Genomic DNA, 15452 nt, shown 5'->3' with positions numbered 1-15452 from the left:
TTACTGGTTAAATATTTGCAGAACCCACAAACAGGGTGACCAATAGTAATGATTTAAGATAAACTTTGTCTAAAATTTGATCATGACATAACTAATTGGAAGCACTGCATCAAAACAATAGATATTGGCCTTTTTGGAATGACTTTGTGCTTTTAAGGGTAACAAACTGCACATCAGATGTATTATGAGATGTAAAATATTCAAGTTTTAAAATGCATGCATACATGCTGAATTCTTATCATCTAAACCATCTTTAATCTTTATGCAAGACCGGAAGAACAGTATCTTTTCATCACTGTGTTGCTCATACTGCAAGAAAAAAAAAGAAAGAAAAATCCACCCACCCACTTTTACAGTATATTTATACAGTGTTTTGCCATGAGAACTCAATGTCATCTTCATCATGACCATCATCATCGTCTCTCTGCTCCTGCTGGCCTCTCTGCTGCCACACCTGACCTTCACTGGTGAGATTGATTATATAACAGTATATTATGATGATTTTTAAGAATGTTTGATTCGTATGTGCTGAATAAGTTGACTGACAGCACTATCTCTCTCTCACTCTCAGATCATGTGAATGTGGGAATAGTGAACGGCACAGAAGCCAGACCCCACTCCAGACCTTACATGGTTTCTCTTCAGAAGAACAGGGAACATATCTGTGGTGGATTCCTCATTTCTAATCAGTTTGTCTTGACTGCTGCACATTGCTGGAACCGGTAAGAGTTTGTTAAGAAATCACTTTTGAATGACACAACAACTGCAGTGCAACCATACAGTGTACTCTATGACATAACTGACTATCATGACTTCCTTTTTCCACAGAATAGAGGTTCTGACGGTCGTTGTTGGTGCTCATGACTTAAGGAACATCAAGAGTTCAGATCGCTTCGACGTGAAGTCATATGTCCCGCATCCAGACTATACATTCTATCGTAATAAGAATGACATCATGCTTTTGAGGGTAACAAACTGTAATACTTTTAGTTGTTCAAATAGAATCTGATCAGGAAACAGTGGCACAAAACTAACTAATTTATATTGCAATGTGAGACTGTAAGATTGCTTTAAGGGATTAAATTAATTTCTAACGTTTTCTAAAAATTTTTTTTTTTCGGCAGTTCAGAATCGATTCTTTACGTTAACTTGATTTGTCGTGCACTTTGATCTTTAAAACTTTGCAGACCTTTTATATTCACGAACATTGCATGAAAGTTAATATTTGAAAAAAGCATAATAGGTGCACTTTATTTTGTAAAATTATTTCTGTATACCTGCAATAAAAATAAAATAAAAAAACATTGGTCTTCAGGGCTTTTGTACTAACCACACAAATAGCAGTATAAACAACTGCATAAAGATGACTAAATCTTTTATTAATAATGGTTGTGTTTTTGAATTACAGCTGCAGGAAAAAGTTAAAGCAAGCGACAATGTTAAATGGATTGAATTACCAATGGAAGGAGAAGACCTGGGAACAAATTCTATCTGTAGCGTTGCCGGCTGGGGAAGACTGAAGACTAATGGCCCAAAGAGTGATCTTCTAATGGAGACAAATGTGTACATAATGAATAACGCAGAATGTAGCAATAGATGGGGAGAGTTATACTCACTCTCACAGATGATGTGCACACATGGCCGTGGTGGATCCTGCCTTGTACGTAAAAAAAAAAAAAAGATTCACACACTTTGATTAAGTTATGTTAATTTATGAGTTTAAACTGATACGGTATATTTAATTGACGTGTTGATCTGTTTCTTCACAGTTTGATTCAGGAGGTCCTTTGGTTTATGGAAACACTGCAGTTGGTGTCACATCGTTTGGATCTGCGGATATGTGCAATTCACCTAAATATCCCAATGTGTATACTAAGATTTCACAATATCGCAAATGGATCGACAACGTAATTAGAAAAGTGAAGTGAGTTAAGTTACTGAATGCTTCCGTAACTTCTTTCAATAAAGTATCACATGGCAAGCATCAATCATTCAAGGTGTCTTCATTGTCACAACCATATACAATATTACATGGGGAGAACAAAAGTCATTTTACATTAGTTCACTTGGTGACCATCTTGGTTACACCCTAAAATTCCAGTCATGCAAGTATGGCTCATATCTTTGAATAGGGAAAGTCTGAAAACTTCAAAACTGTTGGTGAGGGATAAAATCCGGCAAATATGGAATAATAAATTCAGCTTCTCAAGCTCAAATTCTACAAAAAGATGAAATGAAAACAAAACAAACAACTGAAAAGGGAACAAAAATGGCAGGAGAAGTTGAGAGTCCAGAACGGAGTGAAGTTCTACTTCCAGCATCCAAACTATAAATACATTTTTTATTGCAATTGGAATTGCATTATGCTTTTGAAAGGAACAACCTGTTATGCATTTAGATGTTCAAAATAATATCTGGTCATGAATCAGTAACACAAACCACTATGTTTGAATTTCTAGTGCAATTTCTTGCTTTAAAAAATACTGATGTAAATAATTTCTATGTAAACGGCCAAGTGCCTCTTTGAGTCTGTGTGGTGGCAAACAAAATGATATCACTGAATAAGAGACAAACATTTCCAATTGTCTTTGATTAGGTTTACAGTCACACAGAGCTGCAGAGTGTGACAGTGAAGGGAGTCCTTTATAGTTTTGACTCCCAGAATGTTATCTTTCTAGCCCAATGATGGTATTTCAACCATATGTGGAACAGTCTTAGACTTGTTCATCATATTTTAAGGGAAGGCCCTCCTGTCACCTACCAACACTCTTTACCATTCCAATACAATTCCATATTAGAATAAGGATTCTGTTTGCTTTTTTACTGTCATATGATGGTCACACACATCTTAAAGATCAAATTTCTTCCACAATCCCCCCTTTTTTATCATTAATTGATAACTATAATAATACAGCAAATTTAAGTCATTACATCACATTTATTACATCATTTTAATAGAAATTATCACTCTCTTAAATTTGTGAAATAAGATTTGAAAAGAAGAAATTTTAAGCTGTTTTGTGGGGATAGTCCCTTTAGTATAAGCAAGTAAAGATTTGTATCTGTTTATCTGCTCATCCCATGTTCTGCGTGATCTTTTCATCAGATTCACTGACAGCTTCTTTAAAGTTTCTCGTTTCACTTAACCCATCTGTAATGATAAAACACTCATTCCAGAGGTAAATGACACAATGTACACACAATAGGGACACAACAGAACCCCAAACTAACACATACGAAACATACAGTGCAGTCACCATCACACACACTCATACTAGACACACATGACTATAAACTGCCCATAGTCAAGGTTTTTTTTTTTTTTTAGCAGTAAAATGGCTCTAAAATGATTTACTTCACAATATTCTTGTCTTATGTTTTACCTACTTTTACATGGTCTCTTAAAGGAGAACTCCGGCGCAAAATGAACCTTTGGTCTAATTACACATTGTTACCTAGTCAACCGTTATCTGAGATTTGTTTTCATGATTATCGAATGTAAATAGTTTTATCTCTAAAAACAGTTTAGCCAATAAAGCTAGTATAACGCTAGTATATTGGGCATAGTGTAATGACAAATAAAAATCGCTTGTTAATACCACTAACAAGGCTGAAAATAGACCCACACTAACACGGTAGCATAATGAGGGTCCCTACCTTCAAACCGAAGCATTGAGAACTTTGTAAGTGTACAGATAGTTTAATAAGAAGATATTTTAAACATACAGTCAACTTCGCGTATACAGACAGGAGCCATCTTTGAAATACAGCCTTTACCAGTCGATCTACGAACGCCGATCCAAGCCTGCTGTTCGCGCTCACCTTATCACAACTTAGCTCGTTCACATCTCACCAGCGCACTTGGATCGGCGTTCGTAGATCGACTGGTAAAGACTGTATTTCAAATATGGCTTCTGCCTGTATACGCGAAGTTGACTGTATGTTTCAAATATCTTCTTAGTAAACTATCTGTACACTTACAAAGTTCTCAATGCTTCGGTTTGAAGGTAGGGACCCTCATTATGCTACCGTGTTAGTGTGGGTCTATTTTCAGCCTTGTTAGTGGTATTAACAAGCGATTTTTATTTGTCATTACACTATGCCCAATATACTAGCGTTATACTAGCTTTATAGGCTAAACTGTTTTTAGAGATAAAACTATTTACATTCGATAATCATGAAAACAAATCTCAGATAACGGTTGACTATAGGTAACAATGTGTAATTAGACCAAAGGTTCATTTTGCGCCGGAGTTCTCCTTTAACCAGTTCCAAATAATGTCTGTTCATTATTCATTTTCTACATTATTAATGTACTCTGTATAGCAAAAAAAAAAATTATTGAAGCATTTTTGTGGTTGTTATACACAGCAGAAAAGAATTGATGCTGACAGCCATGACTCCTCGAATTAAAATAATGCCAACAGGTTCTTGCTCTAATCTGTGTTGAAGAACCGCTGAAAGGGTGTAAAGAAATCGATCGCCAGTAACACTCCAATTGCATGGGTGAATGTCCAGAACATGTGAATTAATGATCCCTCAGCACATTGACATCTACTGCACATGGGGCTAGTACCCGGAAACATTTGAGCTAGTTCAACGTTGGACATGTCACATATGTACTACTTTGAACTGTATAAGTGAATGCCGTGCAAACATTGATGATGAGTAGAACTGCTTAAAATTAGGTAGGGACGAACCATCATTGCGTCTAGACTTCTGAACGTATTCTTTACACAGGCGGGGATGCTTACCATTCCAAATAAAAGTAGAGATCAGAGAGTCCAAAGATTTTAAAAAACGACAGGGGAGTAAACAAAAGTAAACACTGAAAAAGATATAGAAATTTAGGGAGGACCACCATTTTAATAGAATTAATGCGCCCAATGAGATCAATCTTTAAAGGGGACCATTTAGAAAGATCTTTATTTATCCGTTCAAGAAACATGATTAAACAAAACAAAATTATGATAAAAAAGATGCTTATGATGGCGAGTGATACAGACCCCAAGATAAGTGAACTTATTTTTGACTAGTTTCAATAGAGTGGTGTAGATATGACATTAAGTTTACTGTTGCTATGCGGGCACTATTTTTTTTTCTGAAATTTTGCCAAAACATTGGCTTTAATGTTATTAAAGTTGAAGTGCTACAGGCTAATTAAAAGAATATTGGCTATGACTCGATGACAAATGATATGCTCCTCTTCGCTCCTCAAACATAAAACAGTTTAGTCATAAGCTCTTTTTAATACTTTTCATTAGTTAAATATATATATTTTTTAAAACACTGAGAGACATAAAGGGTGACCAATATTAACGATTTATGAAAAAAAAACTTAAAAATGATGAAATTTGGAGACAAGGTTTTTGAAAGTCTTTGAGATCTAACAACATATTGTCATGATTCTGCCATAGTTCTTGTTGTTCTTTAATTCTTGAGGCAGGATCATGACAGAACCATGTTTTGTGTGCAAGCACGTGGCCTTTGGTTTGGGCCATGTGCTTGTTGTCTCGTCCTCTGGCCCCGCCCCCTTGTTATCCTCGTTTTGTCATTATTGCTTTACCTGTGTCACCTGTTGTTATCATTAGTCTCTCTATTTAATCCCCTTGTGTTTGCTGTCTTGTGCCGGTTCATTGTGATTCTCAGTGTGTGTATCCTGTGATACCATACCTGTGTGTTGACCCTCTCGTGAGTATCTAGTGAAGAACTCTGTCTTGTACAATCCTGATCTTGTTGCTGTTATTAGTTATTTGTCTGGTTACCTGTCAAGTCTTAGTCTAGTGTTGTTAGTCTTTGTTTTTGCCCTTCAGTCTTGTTTTACCCCATCGTGGGTTTTGTTTTCCCTTTTTTGTCAAATAAACCTTGTGTGTTTTCGCAAACTGTCTGCAATTGGGTTCGTCCTTACAAAACCCTCAAACATATAGTGTGAGTCAGTTTTACTAAGCTCTCACACTCTGAACACTTCATTGCAAAGTGAGACCCACATGAAGCTGTGAAAGAGGAAGTATGAGCACAATGTAGTGATTTACGGTCTTAAATATTAATATTAAGTATTAATATTAATATTGATGTTTTTGGTCACACGTCACCTAGGTGAGTGTGAGAGTGTCAGATGATTACTTCCTATACCAGCCAAGGAATTTCACCTTGACAGTTCCACTTGCTGAGGTGGGCCGCATTGCAGTGAGGAGAAAGGAGTTGGAATCGGATTCACAGCCTTGAAGAAGTACTTGTGGTTGTTGTCTCTTACTCCTTTTCCACCATGGCAGTTTGAGTGCTGGTTCAGAGCCAGAGCCTAGTTTTAAATCATTTCTTTGTCTTTCAACACCCAAAGCACCAGCTCTGAACCAGGAAAAGTGGTTCTTAAGTAGCACCAAAACATTGCTCTAGTCTAGACAGAAGTAAGAACCACTTGGGTCAGGGACCGTGACCAACAAGACGAACATAAACTTGTGACCGCCATTTTTTTAAATAGCAGCTAATCGAGCTAATAGCAGCTCGATTGTAATCTCCTCCGTCTATGCAAGTTACGGCGACCTACATGAACGTGTTGGATTCGCCGTGTTTGGATGCCGATGTAGGTTCGCAAAGCCATGAGCATCAATAGTAACTCAACGACTGCCATTGTTGATGGAAGGCTTTTTCGAGATGCATCGGAGCGGCATGGACCGATCAGAGCTGCGGAAGTGTTTGGAGAGCATACGACTCCTTGTGCTTTTGGATCGCTTTCGCAGTGCTTTGATGTCATGCGCTGATCGGCCTGCGAGAAATACAAACCGCCGCGTTAGCATTGCTGGGCAACATGGGATGTATACAGTGACGTAAGACCTGGGTCTGAGGTGGCTCTCTAGTCTGTGGAAAGGCAAACCGGTTCTTAGAAAGCTTGTCAGTCGAACCAACTCCGAACTGGCCGGGCCGGTTTGGTGCTCTGCAGTGGCGTAACGAGCCAACACCGGGCCCTTATACAGGATTATCAAGGCGGGCCCCCCTACAGCACGTGATGACGCAATGTCCACGAGTAGGCTACCATGAATAGGACAATAGCCGCTTTCCGACCGGAGGGACTTTTGCAGTTCCTAGAACCTAACTTTCCTATAACCTTTTTTTTCGCGTGTTCCGACCGGACTAAGTTGGGGATTTTTTTAGTTCCTCAGACCGTAGTTCCTATAACTCTTTCAGTACCTAGTCTAGAGCGAGGACTTTTTTTAGTTCCCTTTCCCTAGGTCTACGTTGATTGGTTCAACTTATAAGTCACGCCCAGTGTCAACACATTTTATTCACTGTCTGTTGCAATTCGCCTATATATGCTATGCTAACTCATAACATAACGCATTCAACCAGCTAATTGCTATGCTTGCTAAACTTACCCGTCGTTTTGTTTGTCTCCTGCGCTCTGCTCTTCTATCTTCTTCCATTATATTACTTAAGATCATATTACGCTGGAGCCTTCGTCTTCTTTGTTTCTCTGTACAGAACTCAAGCATATTCTTTAAACGCCGCCGTTCGTACTCGTTATTAAGCTCCCGGCAAGGCAGAACAGGAACATTCCGATAGCCTCCTCCATGCTGGTTTGTTGTTGTTGTATGTGGCGCTGCCGCCGCCGCCGTGCTTGCGTCACTCCCTTACCCCTCCTACCAGTTCCTATGGCCACTTGGCCAGTGCGAACGCAAACAGCAAAACCGAGTTTGGGGGAGAGTAGTTCTTAGAACTGTTTAGAAGTGGACAGTTCCTATAACTAAGTTCCTGTAACTACTTGGTCGGAAAGCGGCTAATTTGATCATAGAGACAGAGCATATAAGAGATGAGATGACTGACAAAATCAGGAGTAGCCTGTCGAAATTGTCTGTCTCAAGTTCATCGTTTTTTACTGTTTTGCACGCAATACGCATGTTCACTTACCAACCCGGGGATTCCCCAGTCCCAATTCGAAACAAATTACACCAAAATCCATCATTGGTCTTTTCATACTTGTATCTAATGATCAGTACACTATGTTGTTGTCATTATTTATTCAAATAAATTCGCGATAAAGTAAAATGCGATCAGACTAAACGTAGTAAAATGCGTTAGGGGGCCCGGCTGTCAATCAATATCTTCCAGTCACGCGCGGGCCCCTGATTGGTCCGGGCCCGTAAGCAACCGCGTACCCTGCTTACCGATAGTTACGCCTGTGGTGCTCTGGCTCTGAACTAGCAGATGGTGGACAGAGGTGGGCACAAATACATCAAAAACTATTTTGTTACAAAATACAAATACTGGCTCATGAAATGTAACAAAATAAAATACAAAATACTGATGTGAAAAATGTATTTAAATAAAATACAAGTAATTAGTATTTTGAAAATAGGCCTACATAAATACTCCTGCAATAATCTTGTCTCTTTTTTTTTATTACTGAAAGGTCAATAACACAAATAGTAGCAATAACACAAATATGATAAATGTGTAAATTCAAAATGGCGAAGTAGCAAAATAAAAAAGTATGGGCATTTCACTAAATCTCTACAGGGCCTGAAATAGCTCCATCTGACGTAAATGGCATGTATAGCTAAGTTCACATCAACGGTGTGGTAGTTTTATACAAAATCAATATTTCTCATATGTAATACGTTTATATTGTGAACGCTTGCTTAGCATGGAAATGTCAGTGGAGTTACGACAGACGCACTGTTTCATAATAGGTATGGACATATGATGTCCTTTATGAATGACAACACAGTTCATTGATCTCATAAGGCACAATTATTTTCTCTATAATGCCATTCAGTGTGCAAAATGTGTGTGTTTAGACTGTATATTTTTCACAAAACACTTTACCTTAAAGGTGCTATCAGCGATTTCAGGCCCAAAGGCCGAAACATAAATGATCACATTCATCTAATTTTTCCTAGGGGGAAATCACCGACAGGGGGTGGGTGTTGTGAGGTTTTGCTCCGACTTCGCGTGCAGCCGTCCACGAGTGCAAAACCTCACAACACTGTCGGTGATTGGTTGGAACACTGTTTATTTAGGTTTTGGTGGTTGGTGAAACCCATTGTTTTTGTGTGCAGATCTCAGAGCGTAGGCTGCCTACAGAGACGTGGTTTTTGGACGGCATGCTTATGGGGCGGGCAGCTAGCGGATCGCTAGGAAAAATTAGATGAATGTGATCATCATTTATGTTTCGGCCTTTTTTGGGCCTGAAATCGCTGATAGCACCTTTAATGCCGTTTTTAAGAGGAGCAGCGCCACTTCTTCTCCTGTGTTCAAAACTCATTCACTTCTTGGAGGGAGCCCGGTCTACAGGGTGTCACGTGATTTTCGTGCATCTAACCTGGACATTGCCATTGCCAACATCAGACCAAAAATATGGCAAAATCTTTTACTATGGTGATTTTTGGAAGTATTTAAGTATTTGAAATACTCTAAATACACTCCCTCAAAATATTTTGCTACAAACTACATTTTATTTTTTCCACACCTGCAAAATACAAATTACAAAATACACTAAAGTAATTAAATACGTATTTAAAATACATTTAATTGAAATACTGCCCATGTCTGCTCTGGTGGAAAAGGGGTATCTGTTGCGGTTTTAAAACTCCCCAAATTCACTTTTTGCAGAACTTCTTTGTTTCTCTCTAGAGCTTCAGAATCTTGAGAGAGCAAATCCACAATTGCACTTATAGGGCTTAGCACATCTTGGAAATGAAACATTAAACCAGAACCAGAACAACTCTTTAGGGGCTTTCGCACCGGAGCACCTTTTCATAGTTCTAGAACTATTGGCGAAAGTACCCGGATTTTGGCGTGTTCACACCACAGGAACTAGGAACGAATTTAGTTCTAGGAACTCCTTTTGGAGGAGTCTTACTTTAGAGTAGGGTCTAAACCAGCACTAAAGGAACTACCTGTGACGTTGGTGTACGCTGATTGGCCGAATGCATGCGAAACACCGTCACCCGCCATTTTAAAAAAAAGCTGTGTAAACACACAGATTATAGCCTATACACTCACCTAAAGGATTATTTAGAAACACCTGTTCAATTTCTCATTAATGCAGTTATCTAATCAACCAATCACATGGCAGTTGCTTCAATGCATTTAGGGGTGTGGTCCTGGTCAAGACAATCTCCTGAACTCCAAACTGAATGTCAGAATGGGAAAGAAAGGTGATTTAAGCAATTTTGAGCGTGGCATGGTTGTTGGTGCCAGACGAGCCGGTCTGAGTATTTCACAATCTGCTCAGTTACTGGGATTTTCACGCACAACCATTTCTAGGGTTTACAAAGAATGGTGTGAAAAGGGAAAAACATCCAGTATGCGGCAGTCCTGTGGGCGAAAATGCCTTGTTGATGCTAGAGGTCAGAGGAGAATGGGCCGACCGATTCAAGCTGATAGAAGAGCAACTTTGACTGAAATAGCCACTCGTTACAACCGAGGTATGCAGCAAAGCATTTGTGAAGCCACAACACGCACAACCTTGAGGCGGATGGGCTACAACAGCAGAAGACCCCACCGGGTACCACTCATCTCCACTACAAATAGGAAAAAGAGGCTACAATTTGCAAGAGCTCACCAAAATTGGACCGTTGAAGACTGGAAAAATGTTGCTGGTCTGATGAGTCTCGATTTCTGTTGAGACATTCAGATGGTAGAGTCAGAATTTGGCGTAAACAGAATGAGAACATGGATCCATCATGCCTTGTTACCACTGTGCAGGCTGGTGGTGGTGGTGTAATGGTGTGGGGGATGTTTTCTTGGCACACTTTAGGCCCCTTAGTGCGAATTGGGCATCGTTTAAACCGGCAAAACCGGTTTGGTGAGTAATGAGGCATTGTCCACACAGAGACACGCATCAGAAGTGGCATTTGAGCTTACAGTTTAGCAGTATACGTACAAATTTTGTATCGTATCGTCGTTTCATCCAGACGGATCCGGTGTTTTGAGAGCCTGAAACAGCTATATTTTGAAACCGGGTCCCAGAGTGGATAAATCTGAAAACGACAACACCCTTGCGTTTTCGTGTGTACAGCCAATCCGTATATTTTGTGAAACGATGATGTAATCACCCCACGTGTCGACCCTAGTCAGACACACTATGTCACGTAACAACAACTGCGGACGACATGCTTGTGTTCGTGCTGCAGAAGCTATACTGAGCCTCTTTTATTTCTTTATTTATTATTTACTTGAATGTATTCATATTTTCTTTCTTTATTTTACTTAATTTATTTTTATTTTCTTTCTCATGATGCTTGTCTGATTAAGACATTTCATATTTTGTACCAGCCCATTTATGTTTTTTTATGGTTGTTATTGTTCAATAAAGTTCTTGGTAAAAAAAAGAAAAAGGAAGATACTAAACCTATTAATATTGTATACAGCGTGCAAGGTTTATGCGCATGCTCCAAGTCTTCTTCTCCATTTTTAATGTATCTCTGTGGCAGAATTACAGCGCCACATACTGGTCTGGCATGTATACTACATCGTTTTGAGTTGGTTTCAATGGTTTCGAGTTCATGCAGATATTTCTTAAGAAGACGCTGTGTTTACGGAATTTTTTTTAGAATGAGGGAAAAAAAAAGATCGGATAAGGAAAGCTCTGACTTCCTGTGGATGTGGTAGGGATGGAGAAACGAAGCCTCATGAAGCAATGTGGCTTTCCCCTGACTGTTCCGGGAAAAGATTCAAAGCTTCGAGAGTGTCGAGAACAGTGCCATCTGGTGCTTATTTAAAATAAAGCAGCCAGAAGCCTTTGTAAGAAGCTCTGTCAGATGAAGCAACCACAACACACTCCATAGTTTCAATGTTATGTGTGCAAATAAAAGCCTTACACGGTTGTGTTTGATTTGTCCATTAAATAAATTCCTTTACCCATTAAAGTGTGACACTAAAATATAAAATGGGCTTATATGATTCAATAATTTCAGCAAAGCTAGCTTGCATAAACTTCAGGTAGCTTACACTGATGCACTGAGAATTCTGCTGAGAAGACCACGCTGGTGTAGTGCCAGTGAGATGTTTGTGGCTGCAGGTGTTAATACTCTGCAAGCCACATTGAGAAATGTTATGTACAAATGTATATGTCGGCTGAATAACTCAGAGAATCATATAATTGTGGCATTAACCAATATCAAGTTTAGCACTACACGGTATAAGTCCAAGTTATGGAAGCATTGTTATAGTTGTCTCCTCTGAAGTTGTATTTGTTTTTTATTATATTGTATTGTATTGTGTGTACTGTCTTGTTGTTTTGTTTTGTTTTTTATTTGGACCGGTGAGTCTGTAACAAAGTTGTATTATTATATTATTATATTATATAATAAGATCTAACGTAGGCCTACTATCTCTCTCTCTCTCTCTACACACACACACACACACACACGTAGTGAATAAGGACATTGTGTGATAGGATCATCTGTTATGTGCTTATGACACTTGGCAGTGACAGTGTTTATGTAACTGTAGGAATGACAGAAAGGTGATAAAGTTTTTAATTATTTTTATTAAGAAATAAAAGCTGTTCCACAGTGTTGGGGCTGAGTCTATTTCTCCTCAGTACTTCCCCAGCCTTAGATAACACTCTTTCACATGGTACAGAGGAAGAGGTCGGGGTACAAAGAAACTGTAATGCCAATGTATATAGATGACATGTTTCTGCATTCTCCAGTATTCAATCAAGTGGATCTTCAGCTCTTTGTATGTTTGTCTCTGTAAGGTAGACAAACATAAACCTCTGTAAGGTTTATCCGCTTTTATGTCCACTTCAATACATTACATGTGTTTATTTAAATGTAATGTGTGGATTAACTTTTAAAGTACAGCACTCTCCTCACAAACCCATCAACCAGACTGAGCCAACAAGGACTCGTTAAGTAAGATCTGGGGTTCGAGCCTGCTGACACCGAAAGTGAAACGCGCACGTGATTGGACAGAAAGTGAGGCTTCATTTGGCATCGATCACGTGACTCTGGGAAACCAATACACACCCCGATATGGGCCTTCAATAGAAATTGCATCGCATGTGTGCGATACACACATCGGAGCTTCAGTGTCATATGTAACATCACTAGGATGTGGCCTGAGAGTCATTGGTCATTGGTCATGTTCACAGGTGAACAATGGGCACATGCTAATTTCATCATTCTTCCCTTCCATAAAGAGTACCTGGTAATTGTCTTTGCAGGCTTGTCTCCTAGCCCACCTAGTTCATTGTTTGTGGAACTTCTTTTGGAGGTGCGAGTTTTAGAGTCCTGTCCTTTTCATCATGGCAGACGAAAGGGGACTTCTGTTGTGATGAGGGGGGTCTGCCCTCTGCCCCAGCACAATATGTTCAAAATATAGCACAAAATATTCAAAATGTACTGTATGCTGACCTGCTTTAATCTTCTAGATCTAGACCAAACCATCTGTGGCCTGAAAATGAGACCACAAGGATTAACAAGAACAATATTTACTCATCCACAAACTGAAGAAAAAAAAGACTTGTGGGCAGCTCAATGTCTCCACCCACCCTTTTCCATATTTATACAGTGTTTTATCATGAGAGCTCACTGATCGTCTTCTTCATCATGACCATCATCATCATCTCTCTGCTCCTGCTGGCCTCTCTGCTGCCACACCTGACCCTCACTGGTGAGAATGATTATATAACAGCTTTTATCAGTCTTTAATTTGTATGGTCTGAATAAGTTGACTGACAGCACTATCTCCCTCGCTCTCAGCTCATGTGAATGTAGGTATAGTGAACGGCACAGAAGCCAGACCCCACTCCAGACCTTACATGGTTTCTCTTCAGACGTATGGGCAACGGGTACATAACTGCGGTGGATTCCTCATTTCTGATGAGTTTGTCTTGACTGCTGCACATTGCAGGAACGGGTAAGAGCTTGTTTAGTGTGAACAGAAATGTTGAGTTAAAACTGACTGATAATGACTGCAGTGCAACCATGCAGTGTATTATATCACATAAATGAACATTTCCAATATGCTCTTTATACAGAGTTGAGATTCTGGTTGTGGTTGGTGCTCATGACTTAAGGAACAGCCAAAGTTCAGATGTCATCGGAGTGAAGTCCTACATCCCGCATCCAGACTACATACCCAGTTCTTTTCAGAATGACATCATGCTTTTGAGGGTAACAACCTGTAATACATTTTTTTTGTTTAAAATAATATCTCAGGAATATCTCAGGTCAGGAAACAGTAGCACAAAACACTATGTTATAATTTCTAAAAAAATACTGAAATGATTTAAATCATATGTAAATGGCCATGTGTCTCTTTGTCTCTGTTCCCTGTATTATTAATTAATTGCTCTGTATAGAAACAATAATGGTGCAAAAAGGCAGAAAAGCTGAAAAATCATTGAAGCATTTTTGTTGTTATACTCAGCAGAAAATAAAGAGTAAAAAAAATACTAACCTGTACACAACAGTGTAATCCACTGAACTTAAGTCTTATAAAAGACTGTTTATTAAAATGGTTTTATTTTTGAATTACAGCTAGAGAAAAAAGTAAAACTAAACAAAGCCATTAAAACGATACCATTACCAAAGAAAGGAGAAGACGTGAAAACAGGTATTCGCTGTATTGTTGCGGGTTGGGGAGGCATGACTACTGGCCCACTGAGTTATCGTCTAATGGAGGCAAAAACAACTACAATAAATCGGACAGACTGTGAGCACAGATGGGAATATGAGTACTCTCCCTCACAGATGATCTGTGCATATGGCAGTGGTGGATCCTGCAAAGTATGTGGGAAAATTATTCACAGACTTTATGGTAATGTACAGACTGGTTTCACTGGTGACGTGTTGATCTGTGTTTCTTAACAGGGGGATTCAGGAGGTCCTTTGGTTTGTGGAGACACTGCAGTTGGTGTCACATCTTTCGGTGACCCTGAACACTGTAATTCACCTGATCATCCTAATGTGTATACTAAGATTTCACCATATCTTCAATGGATCGATGAACAAATGACATGTTAAGTGTCTACATGGAAAATAAAAAAGGAAGATATATATATATATATATACTGTATATATATATATTTTTCTATAAATCTTCTTTCAATAAAAATATCACATGGCAAGCATCAATTATACTCAAAGTGTTCTCATTGTCACAACCACACCCTCACTTTTCAGTTATGACTGTAGACTCATATCTCATTGAATGGGGAAAAACTGAAATACCCCAAACTGTTGCTAAATTACAGTAAAAAAAAAATATATATATATATATATATATATCCAAACAGGAATAATATATATATATATATATATATATATATATATATATATATATATATATATCCAAACAGGAATAATATATATATATATATATATATATCCAAACAGGAATAATATCATAAACTGTGCTGGTTTAACTTTAAAAAAAATTATAAATGAAACAATTTTTCAGACAGGTCAGAATAAAAAATAATTATCGAAAAAACCTCCAGG

General features: G+C 38.6%; 1 pseudogene; it reads left to right on the top strand.

Moving 5' to 3' along the window:
- Positions 1-372: 372 nt before the first annotated feature.
- LOC130089373 (transmembrane protease serine 9-like) lies at positions 373-14997 on the top strand (annotated as a pseudogene).
- Positions 14998-15452: the final 455 nt, after the last annotated feature.

The sequence above is a fragment of the Rhinichthys klamathensis genome, unplaced genomic scaffold (assembly GCF_029890125.1).
Source record: "Rhinichthys klamathensis goyatoka isolate OS25496 unplaced genomic scaffold, OSU_Roscu_1.1 h1tg000127l_1, whole genome shotgun sequence".
Classification (NCBI taxonomy): Eukaryota; Metazoa; Chordata; class Actinopteri; order Cypriniformes; family Leuciscidae; genus Rhinichthys; species Rhinichthys klamathensis.
The sequence above is the reverse complement of the archived record's forward strand: the minus strand, read 5'-3'. Positions and strand labels throughout refer to the sequence as shown.